This window comes from Amblyomma americanum, chromosome 10 (assembly GCF_052857255.1).
Source record: "Amblyomma americanum isolate KBUSLIRL-KWMA chromosome 10, ASM5285725v1, whole genome shotgun sequence".
Classification (NCBI taxonomy): domain Eukaryota; kingdom Metazoa; phylum Arthropoda; class Arachnida; order Ixodida; family Ixodidae; genus Amblyomma; species Amblyomma americanum.
In genome coordinates, this window is record NC_135506.1 from 44089432 (window position 1) to 44115624 (window position 26193).

The 26193-nt window shown below is 44.0% G+C and overlaps 1 long non-coding RNA gene across 1 annotated transcript; it reads left to right on the plus strand.

Annotated features, from left to right (window-relative positions):
- On the plus strand, positions 1–26193 carry LOC144107734 (uncharacterized). The gene is made up of 3 exons (XR_013309367.1): positions 1–163; positions 25235–25287; positions 26053–26193. It is a non-coding gene; the product is annotated as an uncharacterized LOC144107734 (long non-coding RNA).

The following is a 26193-nucleotide window of genomic DNA, read 5'->3' on the forward strand; positions in this document are numbered from 1 at the left end:
TTTTCGAAATTCCCGTCAGTTGTATTTATACTTGGGAAGAAATCTTTCTGAGCACTATACCAACCCGCATTTCAACGCGCACCGCTTCAGATCGAGCAGCGGGCCTGACGACTGGCAAAACTTTAGCTACCACATTTAAAACGGAGTCATCGCCGCTGCAGTAGTAAGTTCTCGGCAGTATCGTCGTCTTTTACCTGCTTGTTAATGAAAATGTTACTGAAGTGTGGACGGGCCGTGTGGGCCAAACGGGCCATTCGCTGAATGGCCTATCGTTCTTCATGTGGTTTAGGTGGTATTTAGAACGGTTGCGCGCGCGCTTATTGGGTTTGTTGAGAGACATCTTTCAATCCTCATCCCGGGGAAAGGTGGAATGTCCGAGACTTTTTTTTTATGGTGCCAAGAGCAGAAAGAACTACTTCGATCAAGAACTGTTAACCTAACCCGACCTCATCTGACCTAAGAATCAGCGGCCTGTGTCATAACTAAGACTCTTAGTTCGGCTTTGGCAATGCCCTTGTAATGCCTGTTTAACACATCGATGCTCGTCGCAGAGGAAAACAGAGCAAAGGAACAACTGCAAAGGGCGACTCAGCCATCATATATCACTATCGAACGTTAGTGGGAAGCAACCAATGCATGCCGTGTACAACGCAAAAAAAATGAAAAAAAGGACAAGAAAGGTACTCAATCAAAAAGACTACATAAGAGCAGATAAGTGGCGATACAACACTAGAAGCACAAACGAAAATATATAAAAACATATAAACGTAGACATGTAGGAAGGAAGGTAACAGACCAAAATTTCAAGCTCAAATGCTGTGTATAGTAAAAACATAAAAGTAGTTACCGGAAAGGTACGTGCATTTACGCAGCAAGATTTAAATCTCGTACCATTAACAAGAATGTTTGACACTCCTCAAGAGTTACAGTAAACGCTGTCTGCCGCTGCTTACTAGAACACATTTCATTGCTGAAAAACTTGTCACTGGTTGCAAACACTTTGATTAGAAGGCAGTAATACGCATTCGATACCTCAGCAAGATATGAAAATTTCTGTTCACGTATTCGGCCTAAGCTTGAATAGACTGTTACAACAAACGGAGGTTGTCCAGTATCGATAGGGTCCTCCGTTTTATTCAGAAGGGCCGCTCTCATCCAGAAAGGAGCTTTTATAAACTAGAAAAGGCAAAAGAAAAAAGAAATACAGGTATCGCTACCTCTGGCCGATTTCGTGAGCGGATACGCTACACCGCCAAGCACTTCACAGCTACCGGTTCGTTTCGGTAAGACCGTCACTAGATTGAATCGACTGGGGGAACTTTTGAAGCGGTAGCTTCACTACTAGAGTTCTCGGGTGAGATCGCCGTGCGTTGCCGATGGCCTTCAAGGCTAAGCCAAGGTAAAACTTTCAGTTTATAAGTTTGGGTGGGTGGTCAGTGGTCACACCAATGGTCAAGCAAATAAACAGGTCCGGGGTCAAGGTCAAGGGTCAGGGCCATTTCAAGGTCAAGTCAAGATCAAGCTGAGGTCGTCAAGGTAAAGGTCACGTGCTCGAATTTGGGGTTCGCCGAGGAGCCTAAACGTGGTGTTTACGTGATAGGCCGTAAAGCCACGCCATCTTTAACCGAGTACAGACGGAAGGAGCGCCGGCGCGCCTGGGAAAAAATTAACGGTGCTATAGCTTTGGTTAAACCGAGAGAGAAGCGGTAGCTTCACGGTGGTTTAGCCTGCCAAAACCTTGTTATGGGCTTCGTTGACCGTTTCTTTGGTATTTTTATTTGGTTTCTTTGGTTTAGTCTGGAAAATACCAGAGAAACGGTCCACGAACAGCATAAGAAGATTTTGCCACGCTAAACCATCGTGAAGCTACTGCTTCTCACACGGTTTAACCAAAGCTAAGACAACGTTAATTTTTTTAAATTTATCCTTGCCGCCAGTAAATGCGCTTTTTCCTGCCTGACAACTGTCGACATAGGCGAAAAGAGTCATGAAAATTATTTTTTACTTATGACAACGTTTGGATGGATATGTCCGCATCGTCTCTTCCTGCCTAAATGAATGTCATTGACATCATTTCTGTCCTGCTCAGTTGACAAGAAGTTTCTCTAATGATTTTCCCGTGATCTCAGCCCTGTATCCAATGGCTTCTGTTGGCCTTTTTTAAAATATCATTATGCGGTTAACGACCTTAAAATTATTGTCTCGTCTGTCCTGGAGTATGCCAGGGGCGCTCTAATGAAATGGATTAATTTTATTAAGCTGCCCTTTTTTCTATTCCGCTCGACAAGCAAATTGCCAATTATAGGCATAATGAGCCAGCTGCGCAGTTGTTTGGAGACTCTACAGACCTTTTAAATTCATAGCTTCTTTATATTAAAAATCACATGATTTCTCACCCTGGTGACTCCTATTATACCAGTCGTAGACTCGGCGTCCGAAGTTGAAGTTCAAACATATCCAAAGTTGATATGTTTGACTGGAAGCACACTCCCTGCAAGCAATATATATCGCAAGGCAGAATGGTGGGCCTGTTGGTATGGCATCTTAAAGAAGAAAATGCCAGCCAAAAAAAAAAAAGACGAACGCACCAGGAGAGTACAACACAGGACAACGGCTGGTCTTTTAATATATATCGCATAATATAATATATATCGCATATATCGATTCCTCCTCAAGAGAGATTAAAGTTGAGCACTTCCGCTGCGTCAATTTGTTTTTACTTTGACTTGGTCAGTGACTGTAATCTTTTGCTTCTACTAAAGGAAAGGATCCATTTTGGTACCAAATGAAGATTTCCAACCATAATCGTGTTTAAGACGGACATTTATCAAAGCGTAACCAGGGCCGTTTATCTGACTGCAAGAAAAATAAATTCACACTCTTTCTTCTTTGATCACAGTACGTTCGTGAAACCTAAAATTATCGCCTGCACATCAACATTTCCAGATCTCGTCAGACTGTCAATCTACCTGGCCTACAAAGTAGCAACGCTCTTAGAAATAAATGAATTGCAGAAGACAATACAGGGATCAAAAGCATGGATTAACTAAGGAGTGACACGCACTGCGCTGAACTTCACGTCTCGGGCGCTGTATTTTCTTCAGAAATGAATGCGGACCACCTGGAACATCACACTAGTTATCTTTCTCCGAAATGAAAATGATATGAATAATTTATCAGCCGTGTATTATATCTATGTTTTCACTACATTGCTAACAATATTGTAATAAGGGAGTAATTACTCACTGACATCCACCCAAGCGTAGCCTTACGGCTAAAACAGAACGCGCCCCTTATTACTCTCTTATTAGCCGTGACTTTTATCGCCAAAAAAAAAACTAGCTTCCTTTTGCTGTACAGTTGACTCCCAACAAGAGAAAGAAAACTGAATGCAAAAAGAAGCATGCAGTTCCGTTTGTTAAATGTGCTGCGGGCGTTGTGTATCAGATACCTGTGCGGGAAAGTGTGCAATGGCCAAACTGGCCGCTGGATTAATGATCGCTTAGCAGACTATAAGCGCGATTTAAGAAATGTCTCGGGTTCTCATCTGCATCATGAATGTAAAGCCTTCGATAAAAAGGCAACAACAGTGGACGTTCTACATAAACTCACTTTACTAAACTCCCCGGTCTGTCGCTCGGTTTCAAAGCATCGGTAGCATAATAACCAAATAATTGGAGTTTACATTACTACAATATCGCGCGCATTCTTCCTAACAATGAATATTTTGTCGGTAAGAAGGCAACACAAAGAACAAAGGTACACACTTTTTATTCCTAAGTGAAAGGAACTTCAGATATGGTACGTTCGAATCAATGGTCAGTATCAGCAATGCTCTCGACTCTTTCAGCCGCTATTAAACCAGTTGTGGCGGTGTGGCGGGTACTGAATACCATAAACGATTCTATGAGCATCTGCAGAAAACTTACTATGGTGCTCCGCAGATTATTTGCTGTTGAATGTTCGAGGATCTGGCAGCATCCGTGCTTCATACTCAGTGGACACCCAAACCTCACCGTAAGGGAAGGGATAAAGGAGGGAGTGAAAGAAGAAAGGAAGAAAGAGCTACTCGGCTTCACTTTTTCTAATGACTTGTTTCGTGATCATGCATCGACTCCGTGGCCAATGCAGTGCATCACTATCACTCGTTTGGCAAGGAACGCTGGTTAGCCATTAGATAATAATAATTGGTTTTTGGGGAAAGGAAATGGCGCAGTATCTGTCTCATATATCGTTGGACACCTGAACCGCGCCGTAAGGGAAGGGATAAAGGAGGGAGTGAAAGAAGAAAGGAAGAAAGGGGTGCCGTAGTGGAGGGCTCCGGGAAAATTTCGGCCACCTGGGGATCTTTAACGAACACTGAAATCGACAGCACACGGGCGCCTTTTGCGTTTCGCCTCCAACGAAACGCGGCCGCTGCGGTCGGGTTCGAACCCGGGTACTCCGGCTCAGTAGCCGAGCGCCTTAACCACTGAGCCACCGCGGCGGGTACTTCTTACATGCAGTTCCTAATTCACGTTCGACAAGGAGGGCAGGAGCCCTTCGCTATAGATTCCGCAAGCGTCACGAATAGCCGTAGTTAAGCAAAACAAAGTGATGGAGTACGCGGGCCGCACAAATGTGCTTAGTCGTACTCCTGAACCAGCTATAACCGCTTTCACAGACAAATGAAGCTTAACGTTGCAAGCCAGACTTTGCCCAGAAGCATTACGCTCTCAAGCTCAAAACTTCAACTGTTACCGAACAAAGCATTTCGAGTGCAAAGCAATGCCGGCTCACACACGGGGCTTTCAGCACAATTAGGGGGACGTGGTGGGAGGAAACTGGAAAAGGCAGCGAAGTCCTCTGACCGGCTGCCATAGATTTGACGGTCCGGACACGGCCAGTTTCTCTGTCTGCTGTCGCTTGCCACGTTCACGGCCAAATGCGGTTTTTATCTGATCGTGATGCTAGGCCTAATCCCGGTGATGGACACATTCCGCAGAGCGCACGCCAGTGCCTTACTATATACTGCGACGCAAGTGTTGACTCAAGGGAGCACCCCGTACGCCACTCCGTGGGCGCCATATGTGTCCAATCCCAGCCATTTTCTCTCGCACTTCACCCGCCGCGGTGGCTCAGTGGTTAGGGCGCTCGGCTACTGATCCGGAGTTCCCGGGTTCGAACCCGACCGCGGCGGCAGCGTTTTTATGGAGGAAAAACGCTAAGGCGCCCGTGTGCTGGTCGATATCAGTGCACGTTAAAGATCCCCAGGTGGTCGAAATTTTTCTGGAGCCCTCCACTACGGCACCTCTCTTTTCCTTTCCTCTTTCACTCCCTCCTTTATCCCTTCCCTTACGGCGTGGTTCAGGTGTCCAACGATACATGAGACAGATACTGCGCCATTTCCTTTCCCCAAAAACCAATTAATATTATTATTATTATTATTATTATTATTATTATTATTATTATTATTATTATTATTATTATTATTATTATTATTATTATTATTATTATTATTATTATTATTATTATTATTGCGCGCTTCATCTTTCCTCCCCTACCCTTTTCCCTCTTCCTCCGATTTTCTGCTCATCCACTTGGAGGCTTCAACGCTGTACATGGAACGGCGGCTGATTCAAACAGCAGTCGGATTCATGCAGTTGACGCCGCATTTATGTTGATATCCCCGTCGACGCTGTTTTGCAGTATTTGCCATTTGTATATGGCGCTCCTCGTTTAATATTTTAAAAAGCTGTCGTCTATGTGCAAGTACTCTCACGTACGAAAGGCTCAATCCACTCTGGCTGCCGCCGTGATTTTTGTCTCAGTTGGGCACGGTCAAACCGCAGTTGCGTCGAAAAGGGCATTTAAGCACGCCACTGCCTTCTCTGTCCTGCTCACAGCTCCTTCCTCTTCAGAAACGGCTGGCGCTGTTCACTTCTGCGGGCTACTGACTACTGACGCCCACTTCTCTAACCACTTCTTGCTGTAAAAAGCTGGAAGCTGTGTCAGTCGCAGCTAACTACCACTGAAAACAAACGTAGAAGAACGCCTAGCAACAAGAACATGCCGACGTGACCCCAGCAGCCCAATCACCATCCTTAACTCGCCTTTACATAACGAATGCAGAACGATCCTTGGCCTGTTAGTTTAAAAGTTTACTTTATCCAAGAACGTTACTCTTTTTTTTTCTCATTTCTAAGAAGCCGTTCGACCTTTACTGCACCTAGCGGGAGAAAAAAATTCCTCAACGTCTGCTAGCACCCTACGTCATTAGAGTAAACGAAACCATAAAAAGTACATCGAAGGAGTGTTATCTGCAGAACTGTCAAGGTTACACAAACAAACTTAGAGTCTGGACGCAAGGAACTCGAGCGTTGACAACAACACATTGTGTCCCTCATATTTGGTAATCAAAAGTCGACGCTCGATTGCTAGCAACAACACCCAAAAAATAAACAAGGGAGAGCGATTGCATACTAAACTGCCCGCACAAGTACCAGCAGGAATTGATGGCCAGTGTTTGCTGTCAGAAGTCGTAATGGATTTGAAGTTATAAAGTTCACCTTCACATTTAAAATGAATGTCGGTTAAAATATGACATGCGATGCAACGAAATATCAATATATTTTCTCAAAGAGACAGTTGCTATACGAAATGCAAGGAAGATTTAGAGTCACTACGAAAATATGGAAAACAAAATGCCCTTCACGTCAAGCATTGCCTGCTAGAAATACCAACCTCGTGCCTCTGGAGCTTTGGAACTTAAGGAAAGGTCACAAGCATGTGGAACGAGAATTGCGTTCTCGTCAGTACTAGCAGAGCACCTTACGATGCTATGCTGAGTCTTGATCTTAGCGGCAGTAAGAGAAACATTCCCCAGTGCGTTCAGACCTCATTATTTTTTCGCTTATGCAAGAAAATAGTGCGCGTTGGCCACATACCTACATCTCGTCCGCAACTTCAATAGAGGTTTAGCCACGTATACATAAGCGCTTTGTTTTCTAAATCAGGCACTGGATAACTCACAATTGTTGGACGGAAGTTCGACGGAAGAACAGAGTGGTATGTAAGTATGGTCATAAGGGCGGATGAGAAGATGATATGAGTTGTATACACGTAGAGCCACAGGACTTCTTCAGGCATCACAGAAACTACTCCATTCCTGTATGATCCCAAGCAGGGGTTACTTCTGGCCAGGGATTAGCAGATGCGGCAAGAGGCAAAATATAACGGTACAAGCATGCACAAGACGTTTTCTCATCGAATAGTCCGACCTTAAAGTTTGCCCATTGTGCGGCGGGGCTGCAATTAAAGTAGCGTTGCAATATAAAGAGCGATAAGGCCGCGAATAAGGCGAGTAGCGCGCCATTCGCCTCTCCGCCCCGTCTGTGTTTCGTCTTATTTCCGTTCAGTAACCTAATGCCATACACGTGAACTCCAAAGCCGCAGTGATGTTCAATACGGATAATTTTCTTTCCTCCAAAGAATTTTCCTCTAAAAATGGCGTTCAAAGGAAATTTTCACGAGTATTTCAAGTAGTAGTGGGGAAATTAGGAGAATTGTTGGGGCCCTAGCCCAACGTCACAGGAGGAGACCAGGAGTAAATCCAGCTATATACGCAGAAAACAGAGGGAGAGAACCGCTCATTGGATGCCAGTGTGGAAAGCGTTTCGTTACGGCCTCCTGCAACCATGCTCATAGTTCAACAGTGGCTACCACTGCTACTGCACAGTTGTTTAATAAACACCGACTGTTTGCGAGAAACCGAGAGAAGGGTTTTGAAATGAGGCGGATACGCAAGCAGCAGTTAGACCCTCGCGGTAAGTGCTCTGGCACTCAAGTTCCATCCTTAAATTCCCCCTGTTAATATACACCCTTCCATTTCTTTTACTATCATGCGAGCACCGAATGTTCCTTTGATTTGCACCCTATGACGATGCGAATCGGGAAACTGTTCTCCGCAACAAATTTTTTATGGCAGTGTAGCGGATGCTATGGAGCCCAAACATGACCGATCTACGTACGTATAGTGATATAAAAGGTGTTTCAGGGAACACTTTCAGTTTATATGAAAAATAGGCAAAAATGTGGCTTTTGTGGCATAGTAATATTGGTGTTCGTGGAAATCAGAAAACCGGTGAATCGTTTAAAGTAGTAAGCAGGTTAACTCACCAGTAATAATTAACTTTTTATCTATTAGATAGAGGCGCCTAGTTCCAAGCACAGATTTGTAGCCGGCAGTTAGTAATAGCCATATAAACTTTTATAATTCGGAGAACGCGATTTCCCTTGGCGCTGTGGCTCGACAAAATTTGGCTTTTTTCACTAGTTACGTGCACTGGAAAGGTTTCTTTGCCTGGGTGCTTTTCGAAAGCGTATGTATTTTGGCACGATGCAGCCAAATTTTGTCGCCACAACGCCGAGGATAATCGCGTTTTCGTAATTCTAAAAACTATTATGGCTATTACTAAGGTCCGGCTGCAATTCTCTGATTGCAACTAGGAGGCTAACTCTAATAGTTAAAAAGTGCATTATTAAAAATTGGTTAGCTAACTTACTACTCAAAACGGTTCACCGCTTTTCTGTTCTTCGCCAACACTGGTAATAATAAGGCGGAAAAGTCATATTTATGCCCAAAAAGCCTATTTTTGAAAAAAAAACAGAATTTTCCCTGAAACACCTGGTATAGTCCCTGGTAGCAGTAACTAGTGAAATTCGTTATATTATGTCCCACATATATTTGCTAAAAAAATTTCTTTTGTTGTAATGCTTGCACAACCCCCTCATTTTGGCGCTTCAATTCCGTTACAAATAACTCATGTCGCTTGCATTTTTGTTCCAGACCGCACTGCATGCAGCCTTGACTTCGCAACCCATGTCAAGTGACCTCGCATGCATTGCCAAAGCGAAAGATCACAGGAGGCTGTTCCGCCCAATTTGAAAACTCTTTCTTCGCGTTTTAATCTCTCGGTTTTCGAAAATGTGCTCCAAAACGGTTCCCGTAAAGGCCTGAAAACAAAATGGCAACGAGCGAAATACTGATTGCGAGATTCGATCGAGGCGCCAAGTATGCTGCTAGCAGTTACTGTCACGTGACTTACCCTTACAATGCCACGCAATACGATTAGCGAACGAAAGGAATGAGGACTGCGCCCTGCTCTAAGAAAAACTTAAGGCAATACGACTGCCTGTGCCTCATGCATATGCGGAAACTCTCGCTAAGTTTGCCATTTCCCTCCGTCATATGGCGATAAGGCGTTGACTAAGCGAACGGTTCACGCTGTCGACATATTACTAAATCTTTGGAAGGTTTCATGATATTCGTGACATTGCGGATTTGAACGTCATTTTCTGATGATTGACAGAAGGAAATAAAGGGGGTTGTTTTTTGCGTTTCTCTGCTCACATATTTTCGCGCGGTTTAAAAACGCGTTGTCTTGGGAAGTGGGCTTCTCTGGGGCCGCTCCACCAAAGGACGGATTAAACGTGGTGCCGAAGGCGATTCCCAAATGCGCTCTAGAGCGACTGCAGCAAACCTGGGTACAAGGGGACAAAACAGTCAAATGATATAATTTTTGAACTTTAAACATTTTGGTTCAAGAGTCAGCCCTCCACTTAAAGCGATATAGTACGCAAACATATCTTGAAGTTGGAAATAAAGCAATTGAAAGTTCATCCCTTGACCTTTGCCGTTGGCCTTATCGTCTTGTAAATATCACAGCAGCCGCTCCAAACATAAACAAATGTTCGTGCTGAAACCAACCACCAGAAAAGTCAGTAGTCAGAGTAGTCTGGCGAAAATATAGAAATCTGAGAACGTGATTCCCTTCCAAATCTAATCCGTGTCCAGTTCACTGTGAGTGGGACAGCGGATTAGTTCTCTTCTTTCTCCACCAGGTGGCTCGCGACCACAAACTAACGCCAGTATGTTTTCTGGAAAAGCAAAGCACGCGATAATTGTGTGTTTGTAACTCGAATGATCGAGCTTCAGGTGCCTTGCGATCGCGAATAAATCGATACATAAGGCAGTTGGTATATTATAGCGGATGTACTAGTTGCTGGGGTACCGCGGCTGTAGCCAGGTGATAAAAAAATCCGCTTTGCATTCGGGGCGTGCTTGGAGGGGCGGGAGGCACTGTGCACGTGATAGATGGATAGATAAAGAGGAGGAGGGAAAGGCAGGGATGTTAACCAGAAAGGGGTCCCGGTTGGCTACCCTGAACTGGGGAAGAGGGATTAGGGGACTAAAAGGAGGGAGAGAAAAATGCATCTGTACAAGTGGGTTCCATAAGGTGCAGTTTCTCAGGCGGGTACACCGCGGTGGCCTTGCGGAGGCCGACGCCAACGTTGCTAGTCCGAGGAAATATCTAGAAGGCTAACTAGTTGTTAACGTATTCGCCTCGAGGTGCAGAGTGAAGGCGTCTGGGGTCGTAGGCGGCATATTCATTCTTACCTGTAAGCAATGATGAAGATGCCGCCAACGTCATATTTTTGTGTGGAACGAGCTTGGACCAGTTAAAGGCTGTGAGAAGAATACACGGCATACGCGAAATTCAGATTTTAAACCCTCTTTATCTCGTGAATGAGATAAAGTTGGGTGAGCTGGTGGCTACTTGACATGGCTACATCAGCAAAAAAAACTGAGGATAGTGAAGGAAGGCCAAGACAACACAGTGCTATCAACTCACTGATTTAGTGAGAAATCAAGCACATATAGGATACTTAAGCAGAACAATAAGAGACAGAGCAAAAATTTAAACGCAAAAGGACATGTGCAATGGCCGGCTATGCGAAGGTGAAACCGATACCAGTGTTTATCTGTGGGGTGTAGCGTCAGACCACTAGGGAAGGGCGTGATGTCTACTTGCGTGTCGACGCATTGGTCTATAGTCCTAGAGCGTATGGTGCAACCGTGTTTTGAAAATCTCGATTTTGGGAAATTTTCGTGTTTTTTCGACATATAAAGAGTTAAACAATGGAAAGGCCCTGGCCTAGCTCTTCTGGTTAAGAGTCCTCGAAAAGAGCGACAGGATTGAGTAAACAGCAACATTCGCAGTCACATACGCTCGGGCTTGTCGCAGAGCAGTGCCCGGATAGTATCAACTATCGATAAGAGCTCCCCACAGCAAAACATAGAAATAAAAGAAACCAGCTCTGTCCTGCTCCAACTGCCATCACCTTCTCCCAGAAAACATGCGAACCTGACCTCTCCATCTGAGCTCCAGCCTTTTCGACTTCTTTGTAGTCCCTTATAATGTACACTGCTGTCCAAACATGCTACTGGTTATTGGGTATTATACGTAAGCTATTTTATATTTTTCAACCATGGTCGCTGGCTCACTGAAGGTCACATGCCATATATCGCTAAGACCTAGACAGAAGGTTTAGATTCGAGGCCTGAGAAAGAAAACCACTCCAGTACCACACTTGTACCACCAATGAGGGAAAGATCCGATGGCGAATTTAATAAACTGGCATAGTAGCAAAAATGATTTTATTTCGAGGACAATTTTTTATAGTGAAAGAGGCAGGGCGGAGAGGATGAACGTCGGAATAGATTACAAATTCGATAAAGCCGAGAGGGAAAATCTAATGTACCGGCCCAAGTTGCGGGCTGGCCTTTTGAGTTTCTTTTTAACGGCTATCGAAATTTCTCCGAGCTCTTCACCAGTAGTTTAAAATCAGGAAGGGAGCACACAATTATAACACTATGAAACGCCCATCGAGATTTTGACAGTAAAAAATGTTCGATAATAATCGTCTACAACACCACTTTGCCTACAACACCATTGCCTAGGAATGAGGCATTAAATGCCTCATTCCAAGGCAATGAAAACGCCAGAATGGAGTTATGAATCTACAGAATCATTTCGTTACGGGTACAAAAATCGGAAAATTGAAACATTTTTGGCAATTACTGAGGGAATTACTATGATAACGTCTGCCTAACTGCAGTCAACAAGCTTCAGTAATTTTTAAACGTATGACAAAACAGCGTACACATAATAGGGCGAAAACATTTATTCAGTAGAAAAATTTAAAAAAAACATTCACCTCCCGGCAATGTACGTGCAACTGCCGCCGTTGGAATTCTAGGCGCTTATAACAGTGGGGTTAGTAGGAGGAGGAGAGAGATTTTAATGAAACGGGAGAAGTCTGCCTGGTTGTTGACCTGGCATGCTACGGTGGAGTTAGCCTTCACAATCCGTATTGGTCAACCAGGGTTCAAGCCTCCCTGTTCTCTACTTCGCGCTGACTTTCCATTAAAAAGTTTTGAAAAATACATTGTGTGCAAATATGTTAGGAATTTGTATGCATTTGTGAGGAGAAAATGTTTTTAATATTTATTTTCATTCTATAGTGTGCGTGATAAGCTGGACATTATAGTGCGAAGAGACCTTCTCCCTTCCTGGGGGAACTTGCAAATTAATATAATTCTGAAAACTGAACAAGGCGTAATGAAGGAAAACATATCATTAATCATAAATTGATAACTAAATATGACCCGAACTACTTTTCACCGAAACCATGAAAGAAATGACATGCATTCAGTGAGCCAGTAGTTCACCAGTTACTGTTTGATATTTGTAGAACGTACGAAGACTACTCAAATACACAGAGATGTGCGCATGCGCGCCCGAGTTTGTTGGAGAGTTTTTGTGCAGAACATTCAAATCAGTTGAGTTTTTGCATGAACCTTGCGCGGTCCTTCTCCTGCAGGCGTTCTTTCTTGTTGTTGTTATTTCTCGCTCTCAGGCAATGTGCCCCAACTGGCCTGGCAAGTCACGCTTATTTAATTCGTTTGGTTTGGTTTGGTTTATGAAGGTTTAACGTCCCAAAGCAACTCAGGCTGTGAGGGACGCCGTAGTGAAGGCCTCCGGAAATTTCGACCACCTGGGGTTCTTTAGCGTGCACTGACATCGCACAGCACACGGGCCTCTGAAATTTCGCCTCCATCAAAATTCGACCGCCGCAGCCGGGATCGAACCCGCGTCTTTCGGGCCAGCAGCCGAGCGCCATAACCACTGAGCCACCGCGGCGGCCTCTACCTTGAAGACTAAATGGCGAACATTGACATTTGCAACCGGCGTTTTTCCTGAAATTCGGTATTCCTTCGGGTGCTTGACCGAAAGGGCTTTTTCGCTGCTTGTTAAATGCCAAAAAAGCATACACACTTATCCGATGATAGTGTCTCTTAAGGTACTGCGGGTGCAGTGTACTGGTATTCTCTGTGCGAAGAAAAGGTGACAACACAGTGAGCCGTTAACGGTAATGGCTCGCCGAAGTGGCTAAGTGGTTCCTATTCATAGTGTTGAAATAATCGCAGCACAAATAAAAGGCACCCACAAGAGCAGGAACAAACAATATAGGATGATGGTGCACATCCAAATGATTTTATCTGCAGAGAATAGACGCTTAAATACGCGGAGTTCTCGTGACGTAGAATGCAATCGCAGTTCTCCGAAGAAGTCATTCCATATTCAAGCAGCGATAGCGCAGGTGCGCTGACGCCACCGTTAGCAGCTTTCTTGATGAAAAAAACTTCGATGATTTCGCACTCATGCTTTTCCTTAGCGTAACCAAGAAACAACGTCTTAATGAAGATGGTTTGACACTTGCATTTACGTCAATGGACCGCAAGCAGGCCACTAAACCATCCTTTACCATACTGAAGTGTTCTACAGCTCTGTCATTAGAACATAGGAGTGTTTGGCCAATTTACACTTTTTAAAAGTAAGGAGAGTACCGTAGAAGACCATTGTTACGCATTCGTGAACCTCGTGGCGTCCTGAATAATGCACGGCGCCTTCTTTTTTCTCGTTACTATTGGAAACTTCTTGGCACATTGCGTGCTGCAGAAAAAACTTAAACGCTGTAACGGCTGGTTATTTTCTTAAAGAACTATTGTCCCCTATTTTTATTGCGCGTTTTCTTCTGTCAAACGACGTGTTAGACATTAGAATACATAGATTAGCGGCTGGTATTTGCCTACAACGGCTAAATCTTTTCTAAATAAATTTCTTCTCACATGCTGTTTCGGTTACGGTTTCATCGGTCGAACGACAACTGTGACTTCAAGTTGATGTTTTGATCACGCCATCCACTAGAAAAACTGTAACATAATATATGACATGTAGTGTTATTTCACTACGACATTTAATCCAGCCCCTTCCAAGACACGGCATGAAAAAAAATGACCTGTGAGCGATTATACTACTGTTTTTCTAGTGGATCACTTGACCAAAGCATAAACTTGACGTCACAGCCATCATTCGGTCGATGAAACCGAAACAGCGTCAAGGATAAACTCAATTGTAAACTATTTAGCGGACGTACACGAATACCACGGGGTGCTTCATGTATACGAATGTCTAACGCATCGTTTGAAAGAAGAAAACACGCAAGCAAAAATTTGCTTTCTATAGTCCTTTGAGGTTGCGGAATATCTTACTCAGATACGGAATGGCTTAAGTGTTATTCTGATTATTTTCTTTATGTTTAGCTTTTTTACGTGTCCTCTTCCGAGTAGACTCTAGCAAACAGCTGAAATACTATAAGCAAGAAAGCCCGACACGCGTAGCCATGAAGCTGTCAGTCAACTGACGTGACAAGTTCTTCTGAAGGCGGGGTTAACGCAGTTCATAGCAATTCCACGTTTTATTATTTTAGAATGAGCGTTCTTAGAAGGGACAACGCTCTTGTGTGGCCCCTGTTTCTGTAGATCCAAGAGATGTGGCTTTCTAAGAAGAAAATTCTCAGGTATAAAAATGGCATGCTATTTTCGCAGAGAAGTTCGTGCGTCAACAATAAGCCTGCTGCAGCGGCTTTAAAAGCCGCGATAATGACAACAAAAAATGCGCCGTCATCTCTTGATGACGTAGTTGCCGGGATTATTACGGCTATATATATATATATATATATATATAGCGCAGAAAAGAAAGCAAGAAATCAAGAAGTAGAAAAGAACGGTGCTATTACAGATGTAACAGGCGATGTTACACCTTCTAGCCCGCATCAGCACCCTCGAGAACAACTTGGTGCCGCTAATTACTGATTAATGACTGGTGGATTGTTTACGAGTGAAAGCCAAGAAAACATTTATCAGCCAAGCTCTCATAGAGAGCTCTAATCGTTTCGACCACCTAGGGCCCTTTAACGCATATCGAAATTTCAGTAAAATGGTGGTCCCGCTTTTCGCAACCACAGAAATGCATCCAAAGAAATATATATGCTCCCTCCTTTAACAATGCACCTTGCCCGGAAATGAAAGGAAACACTAATCGCTTCAACCTTCATGCTGCCGTGCACTCCGGATTCTGTCTTTATTTTTCTTTCTGTCGAAATAGCGATGCTCTAAAGGCGCATTTTTAGCAAAAGGTGGAATTCCTGAAGCTTTGTGAAATGTGCTCATGAAACTCAGCATTTGACACATCGAAATGAATAATAAATCCCCTTCCGCAGCTGGCACATGAGCGGCACCGAATGCTAATCAGAATCGCGACTACTTTAGAAAAAGCAGGGGAGACCCGACGCTTAAAGGAAAAGTTCACATGTTTGCCGACAGGTTTGAAATAGCGAGTTACAGCGAACAACTCAACTCGAAGATTAGCGGCAACAAGGTAAGTCGCAGAGATACTGAAGCGAAAGATGAAGCTGAGGACATATTATTCGCAAAGCAGTAAAAAGGATGATTAACCCTATCAGCATTTTGAAAAGATCGCGGCCGGTTGTCTTGCACGGCTTATTTGAGAGCGCTAAGTACTTTTAAAGTTTTTTTTGCATTTCTGTCCGTGCGGTGTTAGCGATTGTTGTCTGTTTCACAGAGTACTAAGTTCACATAGCTGCGACTTTTTCACAGAGGTGAATGGCGTTGTGCGTCGTAAAAAAATTATTTCACTTTCCCCACCAACGAAATAAAACGCCGCTGAGCTAGACCCGAACCATAGGGCATGGCATTTGTCAAATCTTTCGATTCAAAGGGATTCTTTCCGTCAAGTTTTGAGAATCTCAGCAACCCTCGAGATACAAAGCACAGGATGAGTGGATACGAGGCTTCCACTAGCCGAGGTTTGGGACGTTGATGACGGAAATTGAGTCTCACACCGTGGTTCATAAGCAAATACTGCAGGCAGCACATTGTTTTTTTATACAGACTCTACTTTACAGCATAGAGTAGAACATCAGAAAGAAAGCAGGAATTTTTGGTCATATTGCCACCGCGCGGCTTCCGTGCTTGGCCGGAACGATGACGAAGCGGCTGTGACGAAGCGGCTGCGGCGATGATGAAGCGGAGGAGCGCTTGGGCTAGACCTGGCTCTGGGATTAAAATTTAAGGCCGACCTCGTTCTTGGGTTCACTCTTACGCCTACCTGCACAGCTCCTTGGGTCATGACAATAGGACTAAGAGGGGACACACAGGCTAAAAATATGGTGTGTGTGTGTGTGTGTGTGTAGGGGGGGGGGACGCCAATAATGTAGCACAGCTGTATATGTAGATCCCAATCGACGGGGCAAAGAAGTTTCCGAGAAAAAAATTGTAGCTGTTCTAAACACATTGCAGTAAAAATGTGCATGTGGAACGGCCCACAGGGTGGGGTAGCCGCATACTGGTATAGGCCAGGGCCTTTCGCTGTTAGACGCGTCTCTGTCTTCGCACACTTGCTATCTAGATACGCAGTGCGCATTATATTCCTAGCTAATCTAGCGGCTAAAGGAACCTCCACCGTCTGCCGCTTTTCTTAGTTGAGCTTTAGGTTCGGCTTTCTTCACCAATGTTGGCACTTTTATGGAATCGTATTATGCAACCAAGTCTCCGGTAGTACGTCTGGGCTAGGCTTAAATCCCGATGTTGGAGCAAAAATGTGTACAGTAACGGATAAGAGCACACGAGTTTTTACTGGCCTTCTGCAGTGGGAGTTGCCGGTAAGATGCTATCGACAGTGAATGCGAGTTTAAATTTTTGTTGATGTTATATATAGAGCGAAATGAACTTGACATATTGAGCAGTGGTAACAGCTATTAAGCTGTGATATTATTTATTTATTTATATTTTATTTATGTACTTATTTTTTTATTCGAAATACCCCCTAAAGGCTCTCACGGCTGTGGGTATTACATGGGGGGGGGGGGGGTACAGGCAATCGATCAAAAACAGAAAATAAAGCACAAATAAACGAGGAAAACAAAAACGCATTATAAGACATTGGAATGAAATACACAGTAGAATCATCAGTCAGGCGAAAATCAAAAATAAAATAAACAAAAAAGAGAAAGGAACCGAAGAGCAGACAGTGAAAAATTATTTCCTGCAGTGCAACTTATACAACTTCATTGAAATATCACAGCATTAAAATGAAGCAATGTGATTCATCATTAATAAAAATTCAAGGCAAATCTACCCACTGCATTCATATGAAACAACGAACGCAAGATGTTAAGCGGCAGAAATAGCAGACATTACTTCGTCAAATGTATATGGATCAGTGGCAGTCGCGACAGCTGAAGGCAGGGCGTTGCAATCTGTTATAGTTCGTGGTATGAATAAATGGGCGCGGGTAGATGTGTGACATGACACGCGCGTAACTTTAGAAGGATGGTCTCGTCGGTCAAAATCGAAGAAGGCAAACAAAAGAAGTCGTTATGAAGGACTGAGTGTCGATACAGTTAATGAATAATTGATAAACGTGCAACTTTACTGAGGAGACATAATTCCTGAACAAATGCGCGTTTCTTCGAAGCTATGATACTGGTATGACGTGAATAATCTTTGTAAATGAAGCGGACTGCGCGGTTCTGCAATCATTCGATGATGAGGGTCCCATATAGCCGAATTATATATATAATTATAATTGGTTTTCGGGGGAAAGGAAATGGCGCAGTATCTGTCTCATATATCGTTGGACACCTGAACCGCGCCGTAAGGGAAGGGATAAAGGAGGGAGTGAAAGAAGAAAGGAAGAAAGAGGTGCCGTAGTGCAGGGCTCCGGAATAATTTCGACCACCTGGGGATCTTTAACGTGCACTGACATCGCACAGCACACGGGCGCCTTAGCGTTTTTCCTCCATAAAAACGCAGCCGCTGCGGTCGGGTTCGAACCCGGGAACTCCGGATCAGTAGTCGAGCGCCCTAACCACTGAGCCACCGCGGCGGGGCCATATAGCCGAAGCATATTCAATTTTAGGCATAATTAGTGTGGTACAAGCATGTGTTCGAAGGTGGGAAGGAGCATGCTTTAAGTTGGGTTTTAAGAGACCTAATGACCGGTTAGCGGATGCAAGAAAAAGGTTCATATGGTTGTTCCAGGTTAGGTCTGAACGAAGGGGAAGACCGAGGTACTCGTACGTCATTGCCAACACGACTGGAATATTATTTAAGGAATACGCTGTTTGAATTCGAGACATTCGGTTAGTGAAAGACAAATTTTCTTTTCAATAAACTATTGTTCGGAAGGAATATTGTTTTTCATACTAAAAAAACGAGTGCTACAAAAAACAAGCTTTCGTGCTCAACCTTTTACCTTGAAACTTACATATAAACGGAAACCTACAACCTAAGCAGCAAAACTCTAAAAATTTTCTACCTGTGCGAGGCTTTCATAATCCACCACTTTATGGCGAGAGAAGCAATGGGGAAAGTGATAGGAGGACAAAGGTGGTCTGGCCAACGTGAAGTGACAACGAACTAAACCCTCCCCCCCCCCACCCCACCCCACCCCCCGCGGTAGAAAATTTGCGCAGCTTTGGTACGCGTAGTAAACCGCACGTATATTTTGCGAGATTTATTTAAATGCAACGGCAACACATTGGAGGTGACTTCATGCATGCTAATCAGCAATAACAAATGGAAGCCATTTTTTAAAGGAAGCAAATCCGAAAGTGATAAACAAATTTCGTTCCCTGAACTTACGAACCATCTCATTCAACAAAAAAAAAGAAAATATTATTGCTTTTGCCTTCCCCTCTAATGTATTCCCGACCGTTTTCTTTTTATTTTTCTTTAAATTACAATGTTCCGCACCTAGGCTTTTCCTGCAGCTGGAAAATGTGAAGTTCAGGGCATGCCTCCTCCTCACTATTTTCAAGATAGAAGCAAACTAAGGACCAAGAACCCTTTTCTACAGCTGGTTTGACGTCAGTGGCTGTGAATCTTAATAAGTATCGTCAATTCTTAGAAAAAGCACTAGGCACCAAATTAATCAAGGGGAAGGTCACATACTAGTCAACACTTCTGGACTAGCGAAGTACAGAAAACCGAAGACTAGCGGCAACACTGTAATTGGTAGAGATAATGTATTCGAGGAGCGAAGCTCCAAAGATTTTGCTCGAAAAGCTGTAGCCAGTGATGATTGACGCAGCTGTGTTCTCATAAGGTCATCGCAGACTTCCACGCACGATAAATTTCCAGTTAAAAAGTGCACATATTGTTTTAAGTGAATGTTCTTAAGCATGGCGTGAGCAATGAGAGTATTTTTCCTGCAACTATAACTACTTACTGCCAGGTGTAGGGCCCGTGCTGTCTCGACTTTTTGTGTGTGTGTATTTATTTATTCTATTTATTTGAAATACCCTCAGGGCCATACGGCACTATAGAGGGGAGTGGTCTTACAATGTAACTAAACATAGAAATATGAGCACAATATTACAGAAGGTTGCTAGTTATAGTATTGTCTTGCGTTTGACGTGGCGTTTCAAACTGTGGGTCTATGGGGACGCTTAAGCTAACAAGAGAGCCAGTAAAGCGGGACTGTGCGAGAAAAACCTGCAAAGATGTTCTTTCGAGAACAGATAATTCTTGTTAGTACCCCCCTCCCCCGCCTCGTATCCCGGGCAGTATGAGAGCGTCACTTGTTGGCCCCGCCGCGGTGGCTCAGTGGTTAGGGCGCTCGGCTACTGATCCGGAGTTCCCGGGTTCGAACCCGACCGCGGCGGCTGCGTTTTTATTGAGGAAAAACGCCAAGGCGCCCGTGTGCTGTGCGATGTCAGTGCACGTTAAAGATCCCCAGGCGGTCGAAATTATTCCGGAGCCCTCCACTACGGCACCTATTCTTCCTTTCTTCTTTCACTCCCTCCTTTACCCCTTCTCTTACGGCGCGGTTCAGGTGTCCAACGATATATGAGACAGATACTGCGGCGTTTCCTTTCCCCAAAAACCAATTATTATTATCACTTGTGGCCAGCATTGTTTACACTGGCGGCGCACCATGGCAAAGTTCCCATTAACTTAAGTAAAGTTACCCACACATGAGCACTCTAAAAAAATTTATCACCAAACTACCTTCAAATAGAAAGGCAAAATTACTGAACAATTATAGAGGCATCGTTATTCATTAACGCAGGCTACGATGAGATCCATCGCGTGTTCCGAACATAACAAATGTTAGTCCCGCGCCAGATCGAAGAATAAAAATTCTACGAAGAAAACCCAGCAGACCTGTCATATTTCACGTTCTTCTTGGCCGTGACCTTTCATTACAACAGACAGATCAAACATTCACCACATCGTTAAGAGAAAAAAAGTTATCTCCACTAAGGGAGCCTACCTCAGTGATAATGAGCGCTTACTTGAAGCAGAAGACATAGTGCACCCGCGTTCACTGCATACATGAAAAAAAAAAACTAATAGAGCATGAGGAGGAACGAAGCCTGCAAGTCCTATTGTCTCAACAGAAAAAAGTCTCAGTATTGAGTAGAGACCAAGCAACAAACATGCAAAATCTCTCTGCACTTACCAACGTCCAGAGAAGTATAGGAAAAGATCTGGTTGCGTTGGGCACACACTGCAGCGCTACCGGTAAATTGTATCGGACAAATATTCCGTGGCTTTGAGGATTGTCCATGATTTAGGCAGTGCAAGAAAAAAAAACTGCGGCACTGGCTTTGTCCAGAGAATGCGATCTAATTACGAAACGCAAAATAATTTAAAAAGTAATGTTACCAAGACACGCGGTCTCAAATAAGCTACGAGTAAGTGCAGTTAATGTCTAGATACCATGATTCCATTCTGCTTTTCTGCGCTGCACAGATGTTTCGAAATGTTTCATAAAGTTTTTGTTTTATGCTGCTTACTCTTTTTGAAATACGTGGTCAGAAAAATTGACACAAAGTTAGAGACAAGAAGGGCGATGAAGACACTTTTATTAGCCGTCTTAATCTGGGCGCCTAAAATATCGATGCAAAGCAGGACCACTGCTTCCTCGAGCGTAGGGTACCAGATCGCCTAGGTAGGGGGACTGGGATAGAGTCACTGTGAAACCTTCCAGTGACTCTAACAGGGATAGAGTCACTGGAGAACTTCCAGTGACTATATCCCAGTCACTGGAAAGCTTCCAGTAACTCTATACTAGAACAGTGCGAGGATCTGAAAGCGACAGGATAAGAGAAGAGACAGTGTTCTATACCGCCGAAAGACGAAGGGCAATTAGGGAAATGTAGCTGCTGCACAGGTTTGTACAGAATTTGAACCATTTCAATTGAATTCTACTTCGCACAGTCGTGTGGCCGAACGGAATGGTTGTGCCCAAAGTGCATTCTAAGAACCCGCTGCGGTGGCTCAGTGGTTAGGGCGCTCGACTACTGATACGGAGTTCCCGGGTTCGAACCCGACCGCGGCGGCTGCGCTTCGGTGGAGGCGAAACGCTAAGGCGCCCGTGTGCTGTGCGATTTCAGTGCATGTTTAAGTCCCCAGGTGGTCGAAATTATTCCGAAGCCCTCCAATACGGCACCTCTTTCTTCCTTTCTTCTTTCACTCCCTCCTTTATTCCTTCCCTTGCGGCGCGGTTCAAGTGTCCGCCGATATGTGAGACAGATAGTGCGTCATTTCTTTTAATAATTACTTTTTGGGGAAAGGAAATGGCGCAGTATCTGTCTCATATATCGGCGGACACCTTAACCGCGCCGTAAAGGAAGGAATAAAGGAGGGAGGGAAAGAAGAAACCAAGAAAGAGGTACCGTAGTGGAGAGCTCCGGAAGAATTTTGACGACCTGGGGATCTTTGTCGCGCACTGACATCTCACAGCACACGGGCGCCTTAGCGTTTTGTCTCCATGAAAACGCTGCCGCCGCGGTCGGGTTCGAACCCGGGAACTCGGGATCAGTAACCGAGTGCTCTAACCACTGAGCCACCGCGGCGGGTCAACATTTCTTTTCCCTAAAGACCAATTTTCTATTTTCAAGAAAACGGCACTTATGCAATGCGCAAGCATTCATTTCGCACACCATGTCCAATAAATCCCTATTTTTAACCTACTCAGAGTGTGACAATTACTGCACGCTACTCTGCTAAATGATATGACTCTTTCTTTGCGCTCCTCAGAAATAGCTTATGTTGGAGTTTTATCACCTTGTCAGTGGCTTTAATTAAATTAAAGAACAATTTTTAATTGCTTCCGTGGGATATTTTCAGCCCAATTGCAGTTTCCTAACCGATATACTCAATAGATGTCTTCAATAGTTCGCTTTTTCTTGAACCAACAGTATTTTATTTTACGGCCTTTGTTTAGACCCTGAAGTACCATTATAGAGTGCAGTCAAGTCAGGTGAGCCTCATACTCAGCTAAGTCTGAGTGATGGATGCAGGAAGAAGTGAAAATAGACAATAAAATAACAACGTGCCGCAGGCGCGCATTATCGGAAAAACAGTAAACGAGGTAGAATTGTGAATACTATACTGTCCTTCTTCGCGCCACATGTGTCGTGCGATTCTGGATATGCAGGAACAGATATGGTTTTTGAACTTAGGACTGCTATCGAAATTTGGTGACGATGCATGGTAAAGCTGACGGCGTCGGTACATGGATCCCCAAACCACAGCAACAAATGTTTTTAAAAATGCTAGTAGCTTAGATCGTTTACCTAAGCGACGGCTTCATACACAAGATTCCAGCGCGCATCGCTCCCTGGTGTCTACACTGCCTCACGCAGCTCTTATATTCGGGCAGTGCCCACACTAGTCTTTGGTTGGTTGGTTTTTGGGGAAAGAAAATGGCGCAGTATCTGTCTCATATATCGTTGGACAACTGAACTGCGCCGTAAGGGAAGGTATAAAGGAGAGAGTGAAAGAAGAAAGGGAGAAAGAGGTGCCGTAGTGGAGGGCTCCGGCCCCACACTAGTCTTTCAAGCCAACAACGCTGAGCTCATGCAACCTACACCAGTCCGTGTGCACATGCCTAAATCAACTCGTTACCTCCTCCTCTTTAAATGTGTGACGTTGGTCTGGCGTAAGTACCTGAGTGCATACTTATTTTGTCATGAAGAGCGCTAGCTCGTACATTGTTCACATCGCCACTACACCGCAATCTTCACTTTCAAATCGCGGATCACTACAAGCGCTTTCCACCCAAGATTCCCCGCTGCTCCTACTAATGCTAATTTTGCTTGACTCCTACGGCTTTCGAGCTATCCTTTAATGAGCAAATGGAGAAACTCTGACTAGTGTATAATACCGTTTTTGAGCGTCAGTACAATTAAAGCCGATCGCATCCTTGCACTACAACGGACCTAACAAGATAAGACACGACACAGTGGAGTAGGAGCAAAATTAAACTTTGTGCACACTTCAGTCGTTTCTAAAAACCATCTTCATGTACTAGCTCAATTTTCTGCACAATGCGCCAGTCTCGCGAACATTTATTGCAACCTCGGCGAACACTTCGTACAACCATCGATAAATTCAGCAGGTGCTGTTTTCTAGTGACGCGTTTGACGAGGTCGTCCTGGTGCCCGTGCAGTGCCTTCAATAAACAGCTTACGGTCTAAACTACTAACTGCTCTACAAGCATAACAACGACTTGAATGATGCCATTCAAGGAGTGCAAGTATGGAGAGTGGTTGTTTCAATATGTCTCACATTGACGAGTTACGTGCGCTGGGTGAGTTGCTTTGCCTGCAGGGTTCTCGAAAACACATGTATTTTAGCGCGATGTAGCCAAAATCTGTTGGACCACAGCACAGAGGAGGTAGGCGCCACCGTCGCTTGTCATCGCGAAAAACTTCATGCTTCACCAGCTGGCCAAAGAAAATCTCATCCAGGTGAAGAAACACTGGTGCTCTATGGAATTGAACTCGCTGTGCTTTCCTTGGCTTCAGTGACTGTTGTACTCCATCACATAAAAAACAAGTTTATTTGTCAGTGCACGTACCAACCAGAAAGTGTGAGCCAAGCGACAGTGGGTCTAATCATTTTAGGTGCAAAGAAATGATATATTATGAAATCAAAGCGTGTGAAACGCAGCATTTGATGGGGTACTATGCCCGTGCAGCCTCACTGATGTGAGGCTAATGAGCCTGCACCCTATTGCCATCAATACCCCCCCCCCCTCCCCATGTTCCCGCCAGATTATACACGGATACAGTTATTGCGACCGATATTCTAGCGTTATATCAAGGCAGATTTTTCCTAGTGTTGCATATCGTTGTGTAAATGGTCATATTTGTTCATTTCTAGAAATAGGAAATTCTGAAACTACGCTGTATTTCTTGTGAGCGCACTGAAAAGGTATAGAAGTACCAACAGCCTACGCATGGAGCAGCCTGCAGCATCACGGCCGCGTAATTAGTACCGACAGAATAAGACTACACTTGAGCACCAAAACTTAGTATCTAACATACCAGCACCTGTACTAAGTTTTCTCGCGGTGTCTAATCAACATAGCTCACTTGATTTGCGCTAATTTAAACGCATGCTTTGTTTTCAACCCGTGGTAAAGAAATGAAGACAGCTGGAAACATAAGAAAATAATGCAGCAATTTCGGCTCAATTGTTCGTTGTGAAGAAACGAAATAGATCCACGAATAGATGCTGGCTCGCATTCAAGAACAACTATTTCAAAGGTGGAAGCTGTATCGAAACTATAGGCGTTGATATCGCCTTTAGATACATCTTAAAGAAACGCAGGTGCATTTTGGGAAACCGCAGCTATCTGTGAGGAAGAGTTCAATGAAGAGTTTTCTGCTGTGAGCCAGCGTCATATTCTACACTGAAGCCAGCCGATATCGAATGCCATCTGAGTCGTCATGTAACATTGCGTTGTATATTACCTACTACCACACGTTTTTCGCGCGTCTCTATTTCCCCCGTTATTCTCCCTATGATTAAACTTTCCATAAAAGTGGTCACTGACATTTTTGGAGAGCACATTCATGAATTGCCTGGAAATGCTCTATAGTGAAAGACTTTAAAAAATTTTGTTCTGGCTGCAAGCTTTTGTTGTGGCATCGAAATAGCGTAACCGCCTTAACTTCTTTTACGCAGGAAGAAGAACGTAGTGGAAAGAAACCCTAAATCCGTGACAGCATGTTTTGCAGGTAAGCTAACCTTCTTTTGGGCGTTGTGTACTGAACAGGATAAAGAAAGTTTCGTTTGAAGAAAAACATTTGCAGCTAATACTGGTCAGCATATTATCCTCATATTTATCACTCGGGCTACTCGTCACACCGTTAGACTCTAATAGCTTTAGCGGACAACTGGTATCTTGCTTCGCTTTCATTTATGACAATTCGGTGATAACGAAATTCACTGATTTATAGAAGTAACGTCACCTTTGCCTAGCGCTGTTAATCAGCAGTTTACCTTGCTTTTAGCCCAGAAGCGCGAATTGCTAGTCGATTTGGTTCATGTTCTAGAAAAAAAATACCGAAAACAACGACACGCAGGAGCAGAAAAAAAGGACACGCAGACACAATGCCGCCGGTATGTCTTCTTCTGGACTTGCATCTCATTTTTTCGTTCTTTTTAATAATACTTTGTCTAAAAGTCTAATACACGATGTCGTTGCATATGTTTTTCTACAGCTGGAAGAAACGGGAGTATCAATACTTCTTAATCGTAATCACTCGACTTGCGAAAATGGATGCAAATAGAAAAGCGGGAAGGCAGTTGAATTAAAAAATCCTAAGGATATAGAGCGAATATTGAACATTAATGTTTTGCCAAACGTGGTAGCTAAAAATAAAAAATAAGTTGTTCTTAACTACTAGGCTATAACAAATCCTTGGCTGTTCCAATTAGGACAGGTTTCTGTGCCCTCTGTGTATTTATACAGTGCTCGTACCTTCCTCACGCATAAATAGGCTGTTGATTGCCTGCTGTCTCTGGGTGGTAGTCTCGGAGTCGTACGGAATGAACTCGGCCCGAAAATATGCGCCGCCACTTTCGGTGGAAGCCAGGATGGCCATAGAAGAGAAAATGAGGTACATCATGCCGCGAAGCGA